At 41.0% G+C, this 18,596-nt stretch overlaps 1 long non-coding RNA gene across 2 annotated transcripts in view; it reads left to right on the forward strand.

Annotated features, from left to right (window-relative positions):
- Positions 1-1,310: 1,310 nt before the first annotated feature.
- Positions 1,311-18,596, forward strand: part of LOC137131815 (uncharacterized) — a 23,046-nt gene continuing 5,760 nt past the window's right edge. Inside the window, exons 1-3 of one of the 2 annotated variants that reach the window (XR_010915041.1) lie at positions 1,311-1,399; positions 5,037-5,411; positions 11,365-14,470. This is a non-coding gene — a long non-coding RNA (uncharacterized lncRNA). Of the gene's footprint in view, positions 1,400-5,036; positions 5,412-11,364; positions 14,471-18,596 lie in introns of those variants that run through there. The other variant, XR_010915042.1, reaches the window with a different exon arrangement.

Here is an 18,596-nt window from a genome sequence, read left to right on the forward strand (position 1 = left end):
GGTGTGGAGCAGGACGTATTAAAGATTAGTGAAAGTGAAGTGAGGAGGGCATGGGAGAGGATGTAGAGTGGAAAGACAGTTGGTCCTGATGACATACCTGTGGAGGTATGGAAGTGTCTAGGAGAGGTGGCACAAGAACAAGGGAGATGTGCAGAGCTGTGGCAACTACAGAGGAATAAAGCTGAGCAAGTGGAGGAAATTTAGAGAGGTGGAGGTCTTCTCTGAAAACAGAGGAATCAAGCTTAGCCGCAGCAAGACAGAATACGTGTGTGAATGAGAGGGACCCAGGTGGAACGGTGAGGTTACAGGGAGCAGAGGTGAAGAAGGTGCAGGACTTTAAGTTCTTAGGGTCAATGGTTCAGAGCAACGGAGAGTGTGGAAAAGAGGTGAAGAGGCAAGTGCAAGCAGGTTGGATCGGATGGAGAAAAAGTGTCAGGTGTGTTGTGTGATAAAAGAGTATCAGCGAGAATGAAAGGAAAGGTGTTCAAGATGGAGGTGAGACCAGCAATGTTGTTCGGCTTAGAGACAGTGGCACTGAAGAAGAGAGAGGAGGCAGAGCTGGAGGTAGCAGAGCTTAAGATGTTGAGGTTTTCTGTGGGAGTGGCGAGGATGGACAGGATCAGGAATGAGTCCATCAGAGAGACAGTTAAATGTTTTGGAGATAAAGTCAGAGAGGACAGATTTAGGTGGTTTGGACATGTTCAGAGAAGAGTCTGTTAAAATATTTCGGTAGAAGGATGCTGAGGTTGTAGCTTCCAGGCAGGAAGTCTAGAGGAAGACCAAAGAGGAAATTTATGGATGTGGTGGGAGAGGACATGAAGTTAGTTGGTGTGGGAGAAGAGAATGCAGAGGACAGGGTTAGATGGAGGCACATGATTCGCTGTGGCGATCCCTGAAAGGGAACAGCCGAAAGGAAAAGAAGAAGTGAGTAATGGTACTGTAATATTAACAATAATAACAATAATAATAGTTGATATTAATAGTTGTTATTATTATTTTGTAGTAGTATTCGTAGCAATTATAGTAGTAGTATATTATATTGTGACAGGCATAGAAACGAATTTGGGCTTGTATTGGCTACTAAGCGTCAGCTGGGTCCAATACTCTTAGTAGTGATTTGCTAATACGCAGCATAACATCCAATCACATTCGTGCAGGTGTATCGCGCGAACATTGTTTTTATCTATTACTCTGCTGTTTGATACCTATGGCTTTTTTTTGTCGCAACTCACCTGACACCTTAACACGTCACACATACAGTAAGTCACTCTGCCAGGAGACTGTTCTTCGGATTGCCACATGCCACCAGCCCGGGGTTAAAGGTAAGGATCTGCTGCCGTGCTGCTTTTGTTTATCCGTGGCTCCGTATACTGTACCTTGTGTTCGCTTTATTCTGCCGGTAAGCGATTTACGGCTACATTGCTGTTGCGTATTTCTTATTTTAGCTTTGCTACTATGCTGTTGCTGTTATTGTTGTCTGGCTTGCTTTGCTAATCTATAGCTCGGACATTAGCTCGTGCATGCTCCTTACCTGATGATTAAGAATTTACTCAACCATAGTTTATACATACTCATAGCCTCCTGATAATTGCTGTGGGGAGTTACCTATTAACTGGCATAGGAGCAACATGCTTTCTTTACATAGTCTAGGTACTTGAGTTACTGTATCTTCCTCTCATGTCATTTTTCCATACTGTATACCTTTCCTCTATTCTAGGAATTATGAAACACACTTGTTGCATAATTCAGGATGGAAGACTGTAGTTTCTCTGTTGTTGTGCCAATGCATTCCCTGCTCACATTTACTGATCATGAAATAATCATCCTCTTTTGGGGCAGTAGCTCTCTCAGTTGAAACTGCTTGTATTCTTTCAGCGTTCCTGCAACCACAGAATTGGACAGTTTCATAATGCAAGTGAATTAGGATTAAATACATGAAACTGAAAAGTGCAGTGACTCATTTTTAGAAACATAATTTGCATCAATATTATTATTATTATTATTATTGACGTTGTTGTTGTTTGGGTTAAGCTAGTATTGGGCTGGTATTAGTGAAAACGTCTTCATTCGCCTGTGACCTCTGTTGTCATATGACCCACGTGACATGTGTAAGACAGCAGCAGCCTTGACAGTCAGTGTGGCAAGCTTTGTTTTAGGCCTCAGTGACAAATCAAAGTTCTCTGTTAAGGGTGTGGTTTGCAAGGTCAGGGGCTCAGTTGAGGTTTTTCTCTCAAAGGATTAGGACACCAGAACAACCTCCTTATTTTTCAAAACGGATGGCGTGTTAATCTGAGAATGCCCCTGTGATCTTGTGACCACAGTTTTGGGGTCGAGGTTGCGGGCCACTGATTCACTCCTGGTTAAAATAGGTTTAACCCTACGACCTCTTGTGCAAACCACAGCTTTCTCAGATGGAAAGTATTGTTTATTTGAACACAAAACACGTGGTTCTACAAAAACCCAATTGAATCAATATTAATGCTGCATATACGTATATTGAAATTGATGCAACTGTTTGGACCAATTTATAAGTAGCATAAAATACGTGATAAAATAAGAAAAGATGCGGAATTCTAAACAAAAAACTTATATAGTGATCATTTCTTAACTAAAACAAATTTTCTGCCTTTATACTTGTAAACAAGAGAGTGATAAGACAAATGTACTTTCACAACCATGATAAGTCATAAAAGCAGCTTTTAGATGGCACACTCCTTTTACTTTTGAAGAAAATATCTAGACACATTAGCTTATCTTTAAATTGTTTGTGTGGTGTAAATGTGGAGAGAGGTCGCCTATATTTGGTCACTTGAAACGACTGTTGATGCATCTTGCAGTATGATCTAGTGATTTGAGAAGCAGATTTTTTGAAGTTGAATATTTTATTCCATTTAGCTCTCTGCAAATATATTTCCCTGACTTGTATATTGTAGTGGCAAATTGTTCTAATCTAAGGACTACTACCTTCCCTGCACTGCGGTTCTTGTCAATGCCAACCCTATATTTGGCCTGCGGTGGATGTAGACCGACACGTGCAACCTCTACAACACATGGTGTTACCAGCCGCTTCCTTTCCCCTGCCAACAAGGCATTTCACTGGGAGCGTGTAGCACACAGGAGGCTCGTGTTATTCCCCAGAGATCACAGTCCTACAAACACCCCCATTAATCAGTAAGAGTCACTGGTGTAGTGATCTCACTCGTTAACATGCTTGACTGAGAAAGCGCTAGTGGGAATAGAACCCCAGGCTTCTATTAGTGAACAAGTATTCGACCCGTCACCCACCTGTGGACCCTCACAGTGCTGGCTCACCTTCATTTAGGTGTAGTATTGAGCTGTGCCAGTTAGCAGGCATCAAAATTATCAGGGCTCTGCCACTGGTACATCTGCTTTTAGTGGAATGTAGCTGTTAAGATTGTGAAAATGGGAAAATCTTGAAGGCTATAGTGTTGGTCAAACTTGGGCTTAAATCACAATTATTGATATAGCTGTGTTTAGCGGCCCATTTAAGTCTAATAGTAATGAATGTTGTGCTTCTGCTACAGTATAGCAGTGTGGTGAGCTGTATTCATACAAGAGTTTTTATCTTTCTCCCACATACAGACCAACTGTGGAATGTGGGGAGGCTGAATATACAATACACAGTGTCAGTGGAAGCCTGTGCCGATGCATCATCCATTGTCATATTGTCATAATTTATGAGTGACAGCAGAGATATGATAGGAGATGTGGCAGAGTAAATCAGATTCCCAAAGGTCAATGGCAAGGTCTAGGGAAGGGGTTCATTATAGCAGATTTTATCGATGTCCTTCAGTTATGTTTGTGTGTGTGAGCGGTGAATGCAAGCACAAGATGTGTGTGAGTACAGAAAAAGTGACTGAGGAATAAAGATGAAACCAGTGGATTTTGGATTGTATGAACTACTTCTGTTTACTGCAACTGTTATGGTGTTTCCTTGGTTGATCAAAATGTGCGTGCTTGACTGTATGCCTTTGCGTGTTTGGTTGGAGGTGTGTTCATGTGCTTTTTTCTCTCTGCACAAAGCAGACGGCCACAACTGTGTGGTTAACAACATGTGGTGGTTGCTCATGGTGTGTGAATGTGTGTGAATGTGCCTCTGTGATATGTTTTCCTAAGATGGAAAGGGGAAAGGATTTGGATTTGGGCAACGTAATTCCTTCTCTCTCTCCCGGCCTTGATTCCTCTTGCTTGCAAGTGTGACTGCAATTTGTGCGCTGTCTTCAGGTTCAAATTTACGACCTCTCCTGGCTTTGTTGAACAAAAGAAGGGATTGAAGGCAGGAGGATCCATTGGGCCCCATCAAAACCAGTTCTTCTGAACGCCACTTAATTGATGCCAGATCTTCTTAGGGGCCAATCCTAAATGTTTTAGCAAGCAGAGGTGGATCCATGTAAAGTAACATACATCATACTTTCATGATGCAGAAATGCCCGAGCCCATGCTCTCCCCTTCACAGTCTGGGCCTGGCACAAAATGTGTGTGTACATGTTATGCGCGTGTGATCATGTGCACAAGCCTGCACAAGGGCTTTCTCACAAGTGTCAGTGCCTTGCTGTGGCGTGAGTAAGTAGGGTGTTGACCCCATCTATCCCTCGAGAGCATATGGATGCAATCACAGAGTGAGAGAGAGAGAAATTATAAGAGCTTGAGTAAGAGGAAAGAAGGAAACCAAGGGAGAATAAGAGAAGAGCGATAAATTGGCATCTGGCTTGTGTATTTGGAAGACAGAAAATCTCCCTAATTCCTTGTTCTTCCTTCCCTTTATGGATTTACCAGTGGAGGGTTTTGGTTAAGGCAAGCTGTGATGGTTTCCTCACCCACTCTTGTTAAGAGGATGAGGGATGATTGCGGTCACTTTGATTTCACTTTTTGGACTTGGTTAGTAGCTAATTAGCACAAAAATAGCACAAATCCCCTCCTTGTTTTGAATGATAGGAAACAAAAACTTACAGCGGTAGTGCATGTCTGATATGTTGTGTGTTAATAAGCGTCTGTTTTTTTTGTTTTTTTTTCAGTGGGAGCAATGGGGAGGAATGAGGGGAGCATGCCTGACTGACATACATTTGGAGTGTAATGGAAATGATTGGCCCAAATGATCCACCACAGTTTCAGTCCAACCTTTAATGCATAAATTCATGGCGGCCATCATTCCTAATCGGCACTGTTTCTGGCATGTTGTCACACATGCAGCGCCCCACATCCCTCTAGTGTGATTCTGTTCATTTACTCTGATAAACATCTCAGCCCTCTCAGAGTCCATTACTTGCAATTTACTTCTCCCCCCGGCATGTGGACACTGGCAATTCTTATTGAAGTTACCTCACACGCTCGCTCATCTTGGGCTGCGGGCTTCACAGTTTACCAGAAAGAGAAGTTGTTAAACTGACTGGGTAAGTAATCACCAGAGAGATACCTTAATTAGTGTATCAGTGTAAACATACTTTAAGCCTGTTATGCTTTGAGATCATTTTTGCTACATTAGCCAATATCCCCCCCCCCCCCTAAATACTGCAAATGATGATGTTTAAAACTGCCACATGTTCAAAACGACAGTGTTTTTAATTTTTTAAAATTTTGTTCATTTGTGTTAGTACTCGGATTTTGGCGATTATCAATCAACACCATATGCTAATTTGTCAGCAAACACACTCTCTAATCACATCCTTTCACAGTTAATGAAACATTCTCCTTCACTGTTTTAACCCACATTTCAAGCCTGTGTCTATGTTAAGTAGTGCAGTGCTAGTCAAACACTGAAATACACTCCTTCCTCTGACTGTTAGGACCCCTTTAAACAGTGACTTGTTTTTTGGCTATTTTCTTGTCAAGAGCTAAGAAGAAAATCAATGATGCTAATTAGTGTTCCAAAGGCAGATTTTGCTGTGTGCTGATTACTCTGAACTAAGTGCCAAGGGATTAGGGTGGACTTGCCTCAGAACACTCAGGAGGCAGCAGCTCTCTATTAATTAGAGAGTTATGTCTGTGGGTGTGTGTGTGTGTGTGTGTGTTTGTGTGCGCCTGCTTGCACATGTGCACATTTGAGAATGTACCATTATTTTTGCTTCAGCTTTTCTTTGTTTGAAAAACTGGATCCAATAAACACCGGCACTGTGCAGAGCTCTACTTGCACATCTACTCCTCTTGGATGTTGATACATTACAAACATTTACCTGCCAGAAATGGTGGGGTCAAGCAGGAGGCTTTTCAAAGTACTGCTCAGGAGGAGAGGCTTGTTTACATATGTGATTATCGCTTTGACCCCTCACCCTACGCAGGGCCATTTGGAATACAAACAACAGGAGGCACCCTGCAGATTTTGTGGCGCTTCGCGATGCACCTCTCACAAGCTCTCAACTCCTCTCGAAGCACCTCGCCACTTTGGAGGTCGCCTTTCCCATTTAGAACAGTTTACTTCCTTTTGAGACATATTTCCGTAAGCTTTTGATTCAAACCAGAGACAAAAGAGGGTGCCTTTTTTCTCTCTTTGAATTTTCCCTTTCAAAACCCTCCATCCTAAAATGAACTCCACCCGCAAAAAATTCACTGGTTATTTTTTAGTCTAGTACCCTTATACCTTTCCAAAAGGTGTATTGAAGGTTATTTTACACTTCACTATAACTAATGGACCCTGAAAGCATGACGTGGGATCGAGAGGAGGCATGTTCGCTTTTAAAGAGCAGGTTGGGTTTACATATTTATTCCCACTTGCTCAAAACCCGCCTGGTTTTAAATAAGGCTTGAATTTCACAGGCCGCTTCACCCGACCATCTGTCTGCCTGTTTGAATTAGACAGGCCCTAATCATCTCAAAGTTTGGCAAATTTGATAACGTTTCCTTGTTCGGATGTGTTGTGATTGGCTGTGCGCTTTAAAAGTATCACTTTCATTGTTGCTTGTCAGTGCATTTCAGTCCTCAATTTTTGATCACGCTTCTAGCAATGAGCTGCAGAGCTGCTTATGTGTGAAGATTGACCAATAGCATAAAAGTACATTTCAGCTTGGATTCTAAACATTAATAATTTTGTGTGTGTATGTGTGTCTGTTTATTGAATTAGTCTGGAAAGTCCGAGTACTATCAGCACTGAAAAGCACATATAACCCTTAGTATAGCACTGTCCATGGAAGGTTTTTTGCATGCAAACACTTCTTCCTCTCGCTTCTGTTGTTCCCACTTATTCTTGATGCATTTAAAAACCCCACATTTGGCTTCAGTGTGAAAAGTAGATATTTTTAGTGCATCAATAGTTATTCAAATTGCACAGTGCCTGGAAAAACATTCCAAGTCTGCTGTAAAAAGAAGATGAAATTGAGTTTGTGAAATGTATGAGTTTGCAGAATGCAAATTAATCTGTTGATAGAAAAATATTTGTCTGAGCAAAAAATTGTATTTGTTTTTCTGCCTTGTTTTAAAAGATTATGGAGGGATTGTAAATAAATTGTATGTCGCAACAAATGATGATTTTTATCTGCATACCTACAACATGCTGTTTTTGCAAGGCACCAAATTAATTTTCTGTTTCAGTTGAATAGTATTGCATTTTAAAATAAATCCAGGAATTTAATTTACAGCAAAAACAAACAGAATATTTTATCAGTCTCACAAAGTTCTTTAAAAGGATATAGAGTGGCTGCAGCAGACTTGCAGTACACAGGATGAAGCTGCTACTGTGTGTCCCTGTGGTGGAACTACTTTGTAAAGGAGTGGAGGAACTTCTCTTCAGCTGTGAGTCTGTGGTCTTGGGATTTTCATAAGCAGATAGAGATGCTTTTTGATGTGTCTGTGTAGCTGCACCCTATGGAGCGGGGGTGAAGCCAAAGAGAAAGGGCTCTAATAACACCCACTGAGAGAGAACACATCAGTGCTGTGCAAGGAAGAAGGTGAAGAGAAAACAATAAGCAAAGATTAACTGTTGTTGAAATTGAAGACTTTGCATTGCAGTGAGCTTTATAACCCCAGTAATCAGTTGGGGGGGGGGAAAAATAGTCATTCCCGAGGCCGCTGCTGCTGCTTCGCAGTTAATTCAGCTGTAGTGACCCAGTGGTAATTTAGATGTTTTCTAGAGGATATGAGTTCCATAACTTCACATTTCTGGTTTTGTTTTTGTTCTTTTTTTGTTTTTTTGCCGCAAATCAACTTAAACTATTATTTTGAACAATAACCTTCCATTGGCTGACAAACGCACACAATCCATAAATGTTAAGTATTTGGTACAATTCAACTATAAATAGACACCTTTGCATTAAACAAATAGAAAGTTATGCTATTTTTAATTATGTGCAGCATCTAAACTCCTGCAGCATAATGTGATAAGTCATTTTAAAAAATGTTTATTCATTCACTGCAGATCTAATTGTTTCCAGTTGCACTGTTTTTATACATATAACAGTATTACTGGTGTCACACTCACGGGCCCTTTGGCAGGGGAAGGGTGAAGGTTTATTAAGTAAAGCTTGTGTTTAAAACGCATAACTCGCACTCGCCTTAATTGTTTTCACCCTGATTTAATAAAAAATGTTATTCAAGAGGAGAGACTTCTTAGAGATGGCGGGCCCTCTGGAAAGACTTTGCTATGTTTGCCTTTCGCCAAGATGGTGAATATTACTTCGAAGGGCCCTTCTTACCTGAAAGCCTAAAGACAATATTCCAATTACAGAAAACACACAGCGGGAACAGGTGGTGGCACATAAAACATGACCATTTACAAAGGCCCACAATATTAAGGCCACCTTGTGACTAAATGCTATTTCATATAGGTCGTGTGTGAGTGATAGGGCAGTACAGATTGTGTGACATTTGCAGAGTGATCCAAAGGTCTGTAAATAGGCAGCTTTTGTGTTGGCGTTCCTTACACAGCATGGTGTCATCTTGAGGCTGAAACCATGCTGAGGTGTTACTATAGATCTTAGTGTGTATGGCCACTTGATTGAGCCATTTCCTGCTCTTTGGAAAGTTTATTTTTTCCTATGTGTATAAGCAATAAGTCCAGGACTCATGCTTTTAGAGAGTAATATTAAGAAATTCCCTTTCCAACCCTTAGTCAGAGGTTTTACTGTAGATGACTGTGCATTGAATGCTGGTGTATATTCATGATCTCAAAGTGACATCCCAGTTGACTTAAAACCAACACACAGATCTGAATTCCACTGCCAAGCTGATCTAGGGTGGTGTCTTTGTGTGTGTGAGTGTGTGTGTGGTAGCTTTGGCTTGGGTTGGCGGAGGTCGCACCCTAGCTCACATCAGGTCGTGGTGTGTCTCCCATCGGAGGATGAAGGTAGGGAAAACAAACAGAGAGACAGATGAGGAGGGAAGCCAGAATGGACAGAGGGAAGGATACATTTTTTTTCTGGATGTTTATTTGAACATGGCACAGAAGAAAGACAGTCACTGTGGGATTTAAGGGTGGGGGGTAATAAAGTCAAGATGTAGTCAAAGCTCCCCTGCTGACTCAGGGCACTTTAACTCAGTATGTCTCCAGGAACTGAAATAGGACGACAGTATTTGTCTTTTCTCACACACAGGAGAAAGCCACCCTGCCACAACAAATTATTGATGGCGGTTTGTGTAGTATGTACTTTTAATTAGTGGGATAAATTATTGGTTTAATAGTGAGGCACAGAGAGGTCAGTTGTAAACTAGGGATTCATTTTAGCCGAATGACTAACAGCAGAATGTAATTTTTCTAGCCATGCTGTTCCACCACTTTGTTTAATGCTGCAATATTTGCACAACTCTTGGATCATCATGACATTTTGGACCAGCATCTATTTCTAATTATTTTTAAGTAGCACCATTAGCGGGTCCCCAATTTCACTTACACAGTTTAATATGTCAACCATGTCTTACAATCATTTATTGTCATCCCCTCACTTTCTGTAACACCATCCTCATATTCATTCCATTTAAGGTTTTAGGGGAAAGGTCTTGGCAACCATTGAACAGATTGCCATGAAATTTGGCACAAGAGGCATTTCTTTAAAAAAAGATTAGACTCTCTCTGGCGATCCTTTGAGGGCAAACATTCCATTTATTTCATGCTTTTGGTTGACCAACAAATGCCTCCAAAACTGAAGGCATTCCCATCACCTCAGCTATAGTTACAACGCTCTTATGATAAACAAAACTTTAAACTTTTGACATCATCATATGGTTGTTGAATTTTTAAATTATTATTATTTGTCTCCTAATACAGAGCAGTACAATGATTCATAATGTGACAATGGGGGCTTTTATGTAGTATGCTGAGCTAATTCTCATTCGAATTGTATTCTCCTCCCATTTTTCTTAAATCTCACTCAGGACAGCATACTACTTAACATGCATTGTTAATATTGCTACCAGCACTAAATTTCACCCTCACAACCCTGTGGCTCAAATTGAAAGGTGGAAACCACTGCATCCATAATCACTCCTATTAATCCAATGCTAGAATGCTAAGACTTTTTGCTTCATTTGTGTACAGCCATGTTTCCCATCCCAACCAACATACATTTAGCTCTATCTGAGCCAACTATGTGTTCACCCCTTTTGCCTGGTGCTCATTTTATGTTTTGATCCTGGGCTGAATGCATTATTTATTAAATGTTAAGGGCTCCATTGCGAACTTTAAGTGGCAGTGTGTTGTATTTGCCTAATGAATGGGGTTAGAGGAGATCAAAGCTGGAAATATGACAGATGAAGGGGAGGGGGCAGGCTCAGAGATTTAGCTTGTCTGACTTAATTGCTGCCTTGCAAGAAGAACTCTTCAAAATGAAGTCAGATTTTTGAAGAGTTCATGCTTGGTTTTAAATCCGGGAAGAGATTTTCTAATGGTCTCAAAACATGCAGCCTTTCCACGTTCATTTTAGTTTTGATTAATGTCACTTATTTATGCGGGATTCGTCCTTCAAACAATGCCTTTTGAAGCAAATGGCTGGTTAAGCAATTAATTAAATTTACCAACCTTCATCACAGTGACATCAAGCCAGAATGACAAAATATAGTTAATATTACTTCAGATAATTAGGTGTGTGTGCAGATAACAGAATTCTATCAAAGTTACTGTAAGTTATAAATAATTTAAGTGGAACTGTATGCTGATCACATTTGCAAGTGTCCTATTAATAACATTATTGTTATTAACTTTTGCATTAGGTTGTTTACTTTGAAATTAAACATTTATCATTTATTGCTGTAAGACTTGAGGTTGAAACATTGAGTATCAGATGACCTTCCAAACAGTTGTAAAAACCATAACATCAATATAGGAAACAGTCAGTAGCAGTTAAAGTTTTCTGTGGACTTGAAGCCCTTGTCTGCATGGCGCCTGTGAAGCCGGTTAGCCACTCCTCTTTCCTCTCTCCACAGATCATTAGCAGTCATGCTCCTGCTCTTTGAAGTCTGTGAGGTCTGCTGTGTCTGTCATAGCCATGCAAATCCAGGGGACAACCTCAGCCACCTGTTCTCAGAAACATCTGTCCATGCACTGAGGCTTTACTCCAGCACTGTTCAGTTGCCTCGCTCGACTCTGATCCTCAAAGGGCTGGAGGATTGCAAAGAGGCTATTTTTAGGGGTTGGCTTGATATGCTAGTCCAGACCTTATGCTCTCTAATGAACATCCAGAACATTTTGGTATGAGTGCATAGCTTTGAACAGAAATTTGTCTCTGTTGCACTCACTTTTTGTGTAGTCTGCATTGAAGGACTTTAAAGAACTTCAATAAATAAAAAGAAGGCATAACCATATAAACAAATTCCTATTCTGATATATTAATCAAATCTCATTTAACGTTAGCTCATCAATATTAATTCTACACACGCATATCCCAATTTCAGCGTAGACTGTCTTATTTTAATCTGCTTCAAAGCCAAACTTTGTATTCTTTGAAGGAGTTTTTTGTCAAAATACTAGCGCACTCCTTGCTTAGAGAGAATAGTTGATGCAAGTTCCAGTTCAATCAGAGTATGTCTTCAGCACAGATATGCTGTATTGCTTTTAATGAAGTCCTTTAGCTGCAAGTTGCTAGACTTCAGCCTCTTGGTGTTTGGTGTCTGTCTCATTTTGTAAGGAACCAGATCAGAGCATTCCAGGTCCCAAAGGGAAGTTCAAATGCAGAATGATGACCACATTGATTAAATGTTTAAAATAGTGTATTAGCACTCAATATTCCCGAAGAAACCTTTTCTGTCTTTCTGAGTGTGAGACTCAGCATGAAATTATTGGTAATGTACCCGTCGCCTGTATCCTCTCATGGGGCTGGACCGGGAAATATTTGATTTCTCAGCCATCAGCTTGGCCTTCAACAGACCATGACACCTGGCACTCATACTGAACTCAGCACCCAGCATTTAGGAAGCAGGCCAGAGTGACGTAATAGTTGTGCAATGTCATCCTTCCATTAATGTAGGCGGTTAAGATTATTGTGTGCATCTTTTTTTTGTGACAGCCATACTGCGGTAGGAGACCACGGAAAACTGACCCAGAGGATATGTGCTGAAGGATATGGGTGGAAAGCCGACTTGTTATTGACTTCCAACAAGATTGCATGTATGAATACAGAATTCTAATAGGCCACCTGGGAGGTTGTTGGAGAGGACTGTGGAGGTCTTGGTGAATGTCCATCCTGACTTTGGGCTCAGACCTGCTATTAAAGAAGCAATATGGTGCAATGTTATTATTATTTATGCCTGACTCTCTAAGGGACCTTGAGGATATGTTGAAAACGCACACCTTGCCGGATCTTAGAGCGAAGTAAAGCACAGTTTATTGTAACGCCAACATCAGGAATACATTATTCAACAAAGGCTTGTGGTGAGGAATACAAATGCGTCAGTGATAATTCCCCTATCTTCCATGCAGTGTATTTTAAACAAATTACTGGCACAATTAACAAAGCCAGCCCTCGGGGGTTGTGTTACTACTGACCCAGCAACAAGAGGATGTCAAGCATCTGTCAACAACCTATGTGGAGAAATCGAATCCTCAAGAATCAAGTCTAAGCTGTCACTGTATATTATAGAGCATGAAAAGTAAAGTAAAACAATACTAGGCAGGTATAACCCCACTCTAGACTCTCAAGCACAGACTCAGTGGATTGTAGGATGTGGTGAAATGTTGCCGGGGCTCAGTTACAGTAGCTCTACTCTGTATGAGACTATATGAGAAGTCTTGGGAAAGTTAGCAGCTGCGTAGCCTCTCCCTCTACACGGTATGAAGATCAGTGGAGTGTGTAAAAGTAGATGTGCATGAGGGGGAGACCTGCTGATCCAGGTGTTGAATGCTGCCTGGCATACTGACATCTGAAGGGAAAGCGAGTATACACTTTGATGCTCACAGAGATATTGTACGGATACATGCACATGCATAGCCTACAGGAAAACACACGTGCTAGATTCCAACACACACACGCAGGAAGTTTTGTTTCCACCGGATGCATGCTGTATTATCCTGTCGACCATTCATTCGGAAATGCATGAGACAGAAATTCCTTTCGGGTGTTGTGCCAGGGTTTATGGCTCAACACTGTACAACTGTTCTCTGTGTATCTGTGTCTGTGATTTGAGCCATGATGATGGCCTGAATCAAAGCTCAGGCAACACCCATTTGAAGTTAGCTCCACACATCTTGGGAGCAGCAGACCGTTCTGTTGTGAGCCAATTACAACAACATGCCTCGGCTCATTGTACAGTCTCTTACAGCTCAAATCTGTGAGGAAGAACGCTAGGCCCAGAGCTAGTTGTGCCTCTGGTCCCATCTGTAAAGCCAATGACTGTGTGTGAAACTGCAGCCAGCTTCACACCCCGCTGTTGTATTAGAGTTGTAGTTTTATTTCATCATTCTCTGATTTTATGATATTGTGCTATTTGGTTTAAAAATTACCCAATGCATTCTTAGTTTGTTCTAAGTCAAAGATAACATCACGATTACAGTTGATGGCAGGGAATGTGTTGACTTATTTTTTCACAACGTGTCAGTGTTCAACACATAACAAAATCTACATGTGACCTTTCCTTTACCAGGTTCATACTTTTTAACCAGAGAGTAGGGATTTTTTTTATGTGAATATTTTAAATCCAGCTTAAATTACTTGGTTGTCATGACATTTCTCCTTATGTGCAGGTGCAGGGCAAAAATATAATCAGAGAGAACCAAGAGAGATTGTCTGCATGCTGAAAAATTAAATATGCTTGACATGGTCTTCATTACCTGGTGAAGACCATGGAAAGGTGTAATGTGTATATTTTAACTTCCGCCAGAACACGACTTGCCGCCGACCTTCACTGACTGAATTATAAAGCCTGACACTTAGTCAGTTGGCACTCATTATGTGAAGGTACATTATGGCCTAGTTAGTTAGTGATTTCATGCAGTATATTCTCCACATGTGTATGAATACAAATGAATTATTCTGTTTACCCTACTATTTACTTTTTATTAAACACAAAATCACGGAACAATGTCTTTTACTTTTTACTGACTTCATGTTTTAATCTCCTAACAAGCTCACAAAATGACCTTAAGCCAATTTCAGGTTGCCTTACTGTACACCATGCCTGTACTTTCATTTTCCATGTACTCTATATTTCCACATTACACTGTCCAGATCCTGCAGGGTGATTGAAAAGCAGGCTGTGATGTTCTCCTGAAGTACAGGGGTACTTTCCGATTGTGAGGCCTGTGGCTCCCAGGCAACCAATGTGATGAAATCCATCTCAGGCAAGGTCATCTGCTCACTCTGAAGTGTAATTGCAGACAAACAAAAGGTTTTATATTCGAGTTCTTACACCACTCAGATGGTATGACTTTTGAAAAGTCGTCACCAGCGCCTACAGCTGCTGGTAACAGTTAGGGAAACATCCAGCATTCATCCAATCAGTCCCACAAGAAAGGGCAACAGTGATTTGTCTGCGGCCATTTTGGCTGTCAGAGATGTTTAACTGCCATGTGCATAATGGCTCTTGTACTCTGGGTAAACAGCCATTACTAGCCTGTTTGTTTGGAAGGAGGGGCTCACTGTGGATTTGACCCGGTTTTCAAATGACAACCCATACCCGAGAGATGAGGGGATGAGGGGGAGAGAGGGAGGAAAAGCAAAGGAGGGAATAGAGAGGAAGACCCAATTTATTTTGAGTAATTGGCTCCACTTGAGCAAACACCCCTTGCTTGCCCAGTGGTTGTCTCAATTCAAGTCTGTGCCAACAGCAAAAAAGAAAAATATCCCTTCCAATGTTTAGCTACATAGATTTAAAAAAAAATATGAAATGGGCATTTTTTTGAATTGGGGTAGACTCCCTCTACAATAGTTATATTTGTAACTCTTGGACAGCTTTCTGACACTACTATATCTACTTAAAAAAATACCTTAATCACAATCTTATTTTGAGATATCATACAATAAGCCTTATACTGACATCTTTATTGTCAAGAATGAGTAAATTATCTGTTTAAAACAAACAGCTTAATGCCTTAACAGAGTCTAGCTGCTTATTCATCTTTAGTTTCACTGTAGAAAGGAAATACCATTTGTAACCATACACAGCTTCTCTTTGACAGAAGCAAACAAATAAGAAAATGAATCAAAATCTGATAAGGCCAGCACAGCACTTTCAGCAGTGAAGTGGAAAAACACACTCCTCGTGAGGCAGTTGCCTTGTCAGATGACATGCTAACAGGCAGGGAAAATCTGGCTCTTTCATCCAACCATGTACACCTTTCATAGTCCAAGTGGCCCCAGGCGGTTTGATGGCTCCACGAACCCCCCTCTCCCACCACCACCACCCCCCTGAGCAGGACTGTCCAGTACAGGAAAGAGGAAGCCCCCTGAAATAATAAGCCTCGCCTACTGATAAGTGAGACATCCCTGGGCCTCTTGACAGATTGCACAGGGCCACTCCAGTGGGGGCCACAGCCGGGGGGGTGCCCCGTGGGCCAGTAGGGTGACATAGGGGTGAAGCAAGGTTATGGTGTATCCCCTTAAGGGGAGTCACTGGTGGGTCGCTGTGCTAATTTGGGAGCTGTAAGTCTGTGTGAACATGTTAGGATATAAATGCATGATGCTATATAAATGCTTCAGCCAGCATGTGTATGTGTTTTGTTTTCTTTTTTTATTTGTGTGTGTGTGCGTGCGCACACTACATGACATGACACTAGGTGGTTTCAGGTTTGCCATGTGATGGTCCCATATCAGGTCTCTACAAAAACCAGTCTGGTGGTTTTTCCTCCCTGAGGCCACCTCAAATGTCATACACCATGTGTGACTAACATAGCTCCCTCCCCTCCTCACAGCCACACACAGCCTGGTAACCTGCACAGTCACACATACAGATGCAAACATGCATGCAAATAAATATACAAACAAGTCTGGTCCCTAACTACAAACACACATGCACTGAAGTACAGTAACCCCTGCACACCCATACACACCCATACTCTTCACAGAGCATTTGTCATAAAAATCTCATTTGGCCATCTCCTTTACTCTGCTTTCGGTAACCAGTCAGTTGGCCTCATTGAGCTTCATTTCTCTGTCCTTTCTTCAGAGTTAGACTAAATGGAAAAGGGAAAAAGTATTTTCTGTGGCTGCATAAAGGAGCTCCTGGGGTCAAGTGGCTATCCCTAAGGGTTATTTAACAGCCAAAGCTCAAATAAAGACAAATGCTTTGGCCTAATTGTTTCCTGGAAACACTCACGGGGTGGTAAACCATATCGTGTAGCTGCTGATCACCATTCAGCAAGCCAGCTACTCACCGGACTGTGTTCCTGGACCTTTGTGTATTTCTTTGGTTGCACACACACTGTCTGGGGCCTGGCTGAGCATTAAAAAGCAGTGACTGTATATTAAAGCAGAGAAATTACCTACAGACATAAAAAGTGGGGAGACTCTATTCAGAGTTTCTCCGATTCAGGGTTTGCGGTATTATGTGGTCATCTGGTTAATGGGTATGTAATTGCTGCAGGATCAAATGTGGAGTTAAAAACTCAACATGTTGTAGGGCAGGAACTCACAGTATACATTAATCACTTCAGATGTACAACCGTAATCAGAGTTGTCGTCAGCCTTCAACTCACAGTTGAAACGTTTCCATTTTCCATTAAATGATCATTTCTTTTGACTTCTCTCCCCATTCTTCTTCTTTTGCAACTTACTATTCCTAGTAAAGTAATCAATAATTGGATTGACCTCAGATTTTATGCTGTCCCACTTGAGGAAACACAGGAAATAGAGAATATATAAAAATAAAAAAGGGGAAAAAAGATCAACCATTGTAGTCTTGTTGTGACAAAATTATGCTACTCATAATTATTTCTTAAAGGAATATTTGGATGTGTTTGGAGAATAGACTTTCTGGACAAGTTATTTAGGTGAGAAGATTGATCAACATCATATTGGTCTATTAAATATAAGGATAATTAGCTTTACTATATGACAAAGACCGGAAAGAAGGTGATTGGCCAGCCAAAGACCCTCTCCAAACATAACAATATCCACTTACTGGCATCTCTAAAACATACCAATTACCATGTTACATCATGTTTGTTTAACCTGTAAAAAACTCAAGTTATAAATGATAAATTTACCCTTGTTTCCCAAGGGTTATGTACTAAACTGTTTCTTGGCTGGGAGAGGGAGCAGGAATTTCCTGAAGTCTCTCTTGGTTGAGTGCTGACTGTTTAGTGCCAAGAAATAACGTGAAATGGGGAATTGGATTTTACACTTCACTTTTTGTTCAGATTAAATAAATAGCATTTAATGTGTTAATTTGTGATAATTAGCTGTGCTTTGGATAGTAGTAGTTGGATTTTGTAATTGTTGGGCAGAGCCAGGCAAACTGTTTTCTCATGTACTCTTTATGTTAACCTAACCTCATAGCTAAAGCTTCATAATTCATGCACAGACACCAGAGTGGTATTGTCCTTTTCTGACACTCTTCCAGAATAATTCACAAAATGTCTCATATATCCCTTTTAATGAGTGAGTGAAGGTCTGGCTTGATCCGTAAAATGGATCAGGCATTAATAGCATGTTTTATTGGGGTTAACAATCAACACAGACATGATAAACCTACAACATAACTCTTCTTTTTCGCGTCTGACTTTCATCTCCGACCTCACAGAAAGTTCTTCACTGCCCCACAAAGACACATAAATATTGGTCAAACCAGATGGCTTCTAAAGCAGAGAATCCCATGTAGCCATAAATCTTGACTGCATCTATTTGGTCCTTGTTGTCTATCAAAACCACATCCTAAGCGGTTGCTCATAACAGCATGTATCCCTCCAAACGTTTACTGCCCTGCACAGTTCTTCTCTTTCACAGGTTTTACCCTTCTCACTTGGTCTGTTACTGTAACCTTAATAGGCCCACTGCAACGTTGGCTCCAGGTCTCTAGAAGCACACTCTTCACTTGGGCAGAACGTGCATGAACAACCAGAGCCTCAGTATTTTTCTTGGAAATGAAACCGACTGTCCCGGTTACAAGTGGGTTTTGTAAACAGACAGAAACATTTGACATTTTCTACAGGGAGTCATCACATCCAAGAAGGTCTTATAAAACAGGCAAATGTATCAGCATAAGGATTTTACCCTACATTTCCACTG

The sequence above is a fragment of the Channa argus genome, chromosome 8, assembly GCF_033026475.1.
Source record: "Channa argus isolate prfri chromosome 8, Channa argus male v1.0, whole genome shotgun sequence".
Lineage (NCBI taxonomy): Eukaryota > Metazoa > Chordata > Actinopteri > Anabantiformes > Channidae > Channa > Channa argus.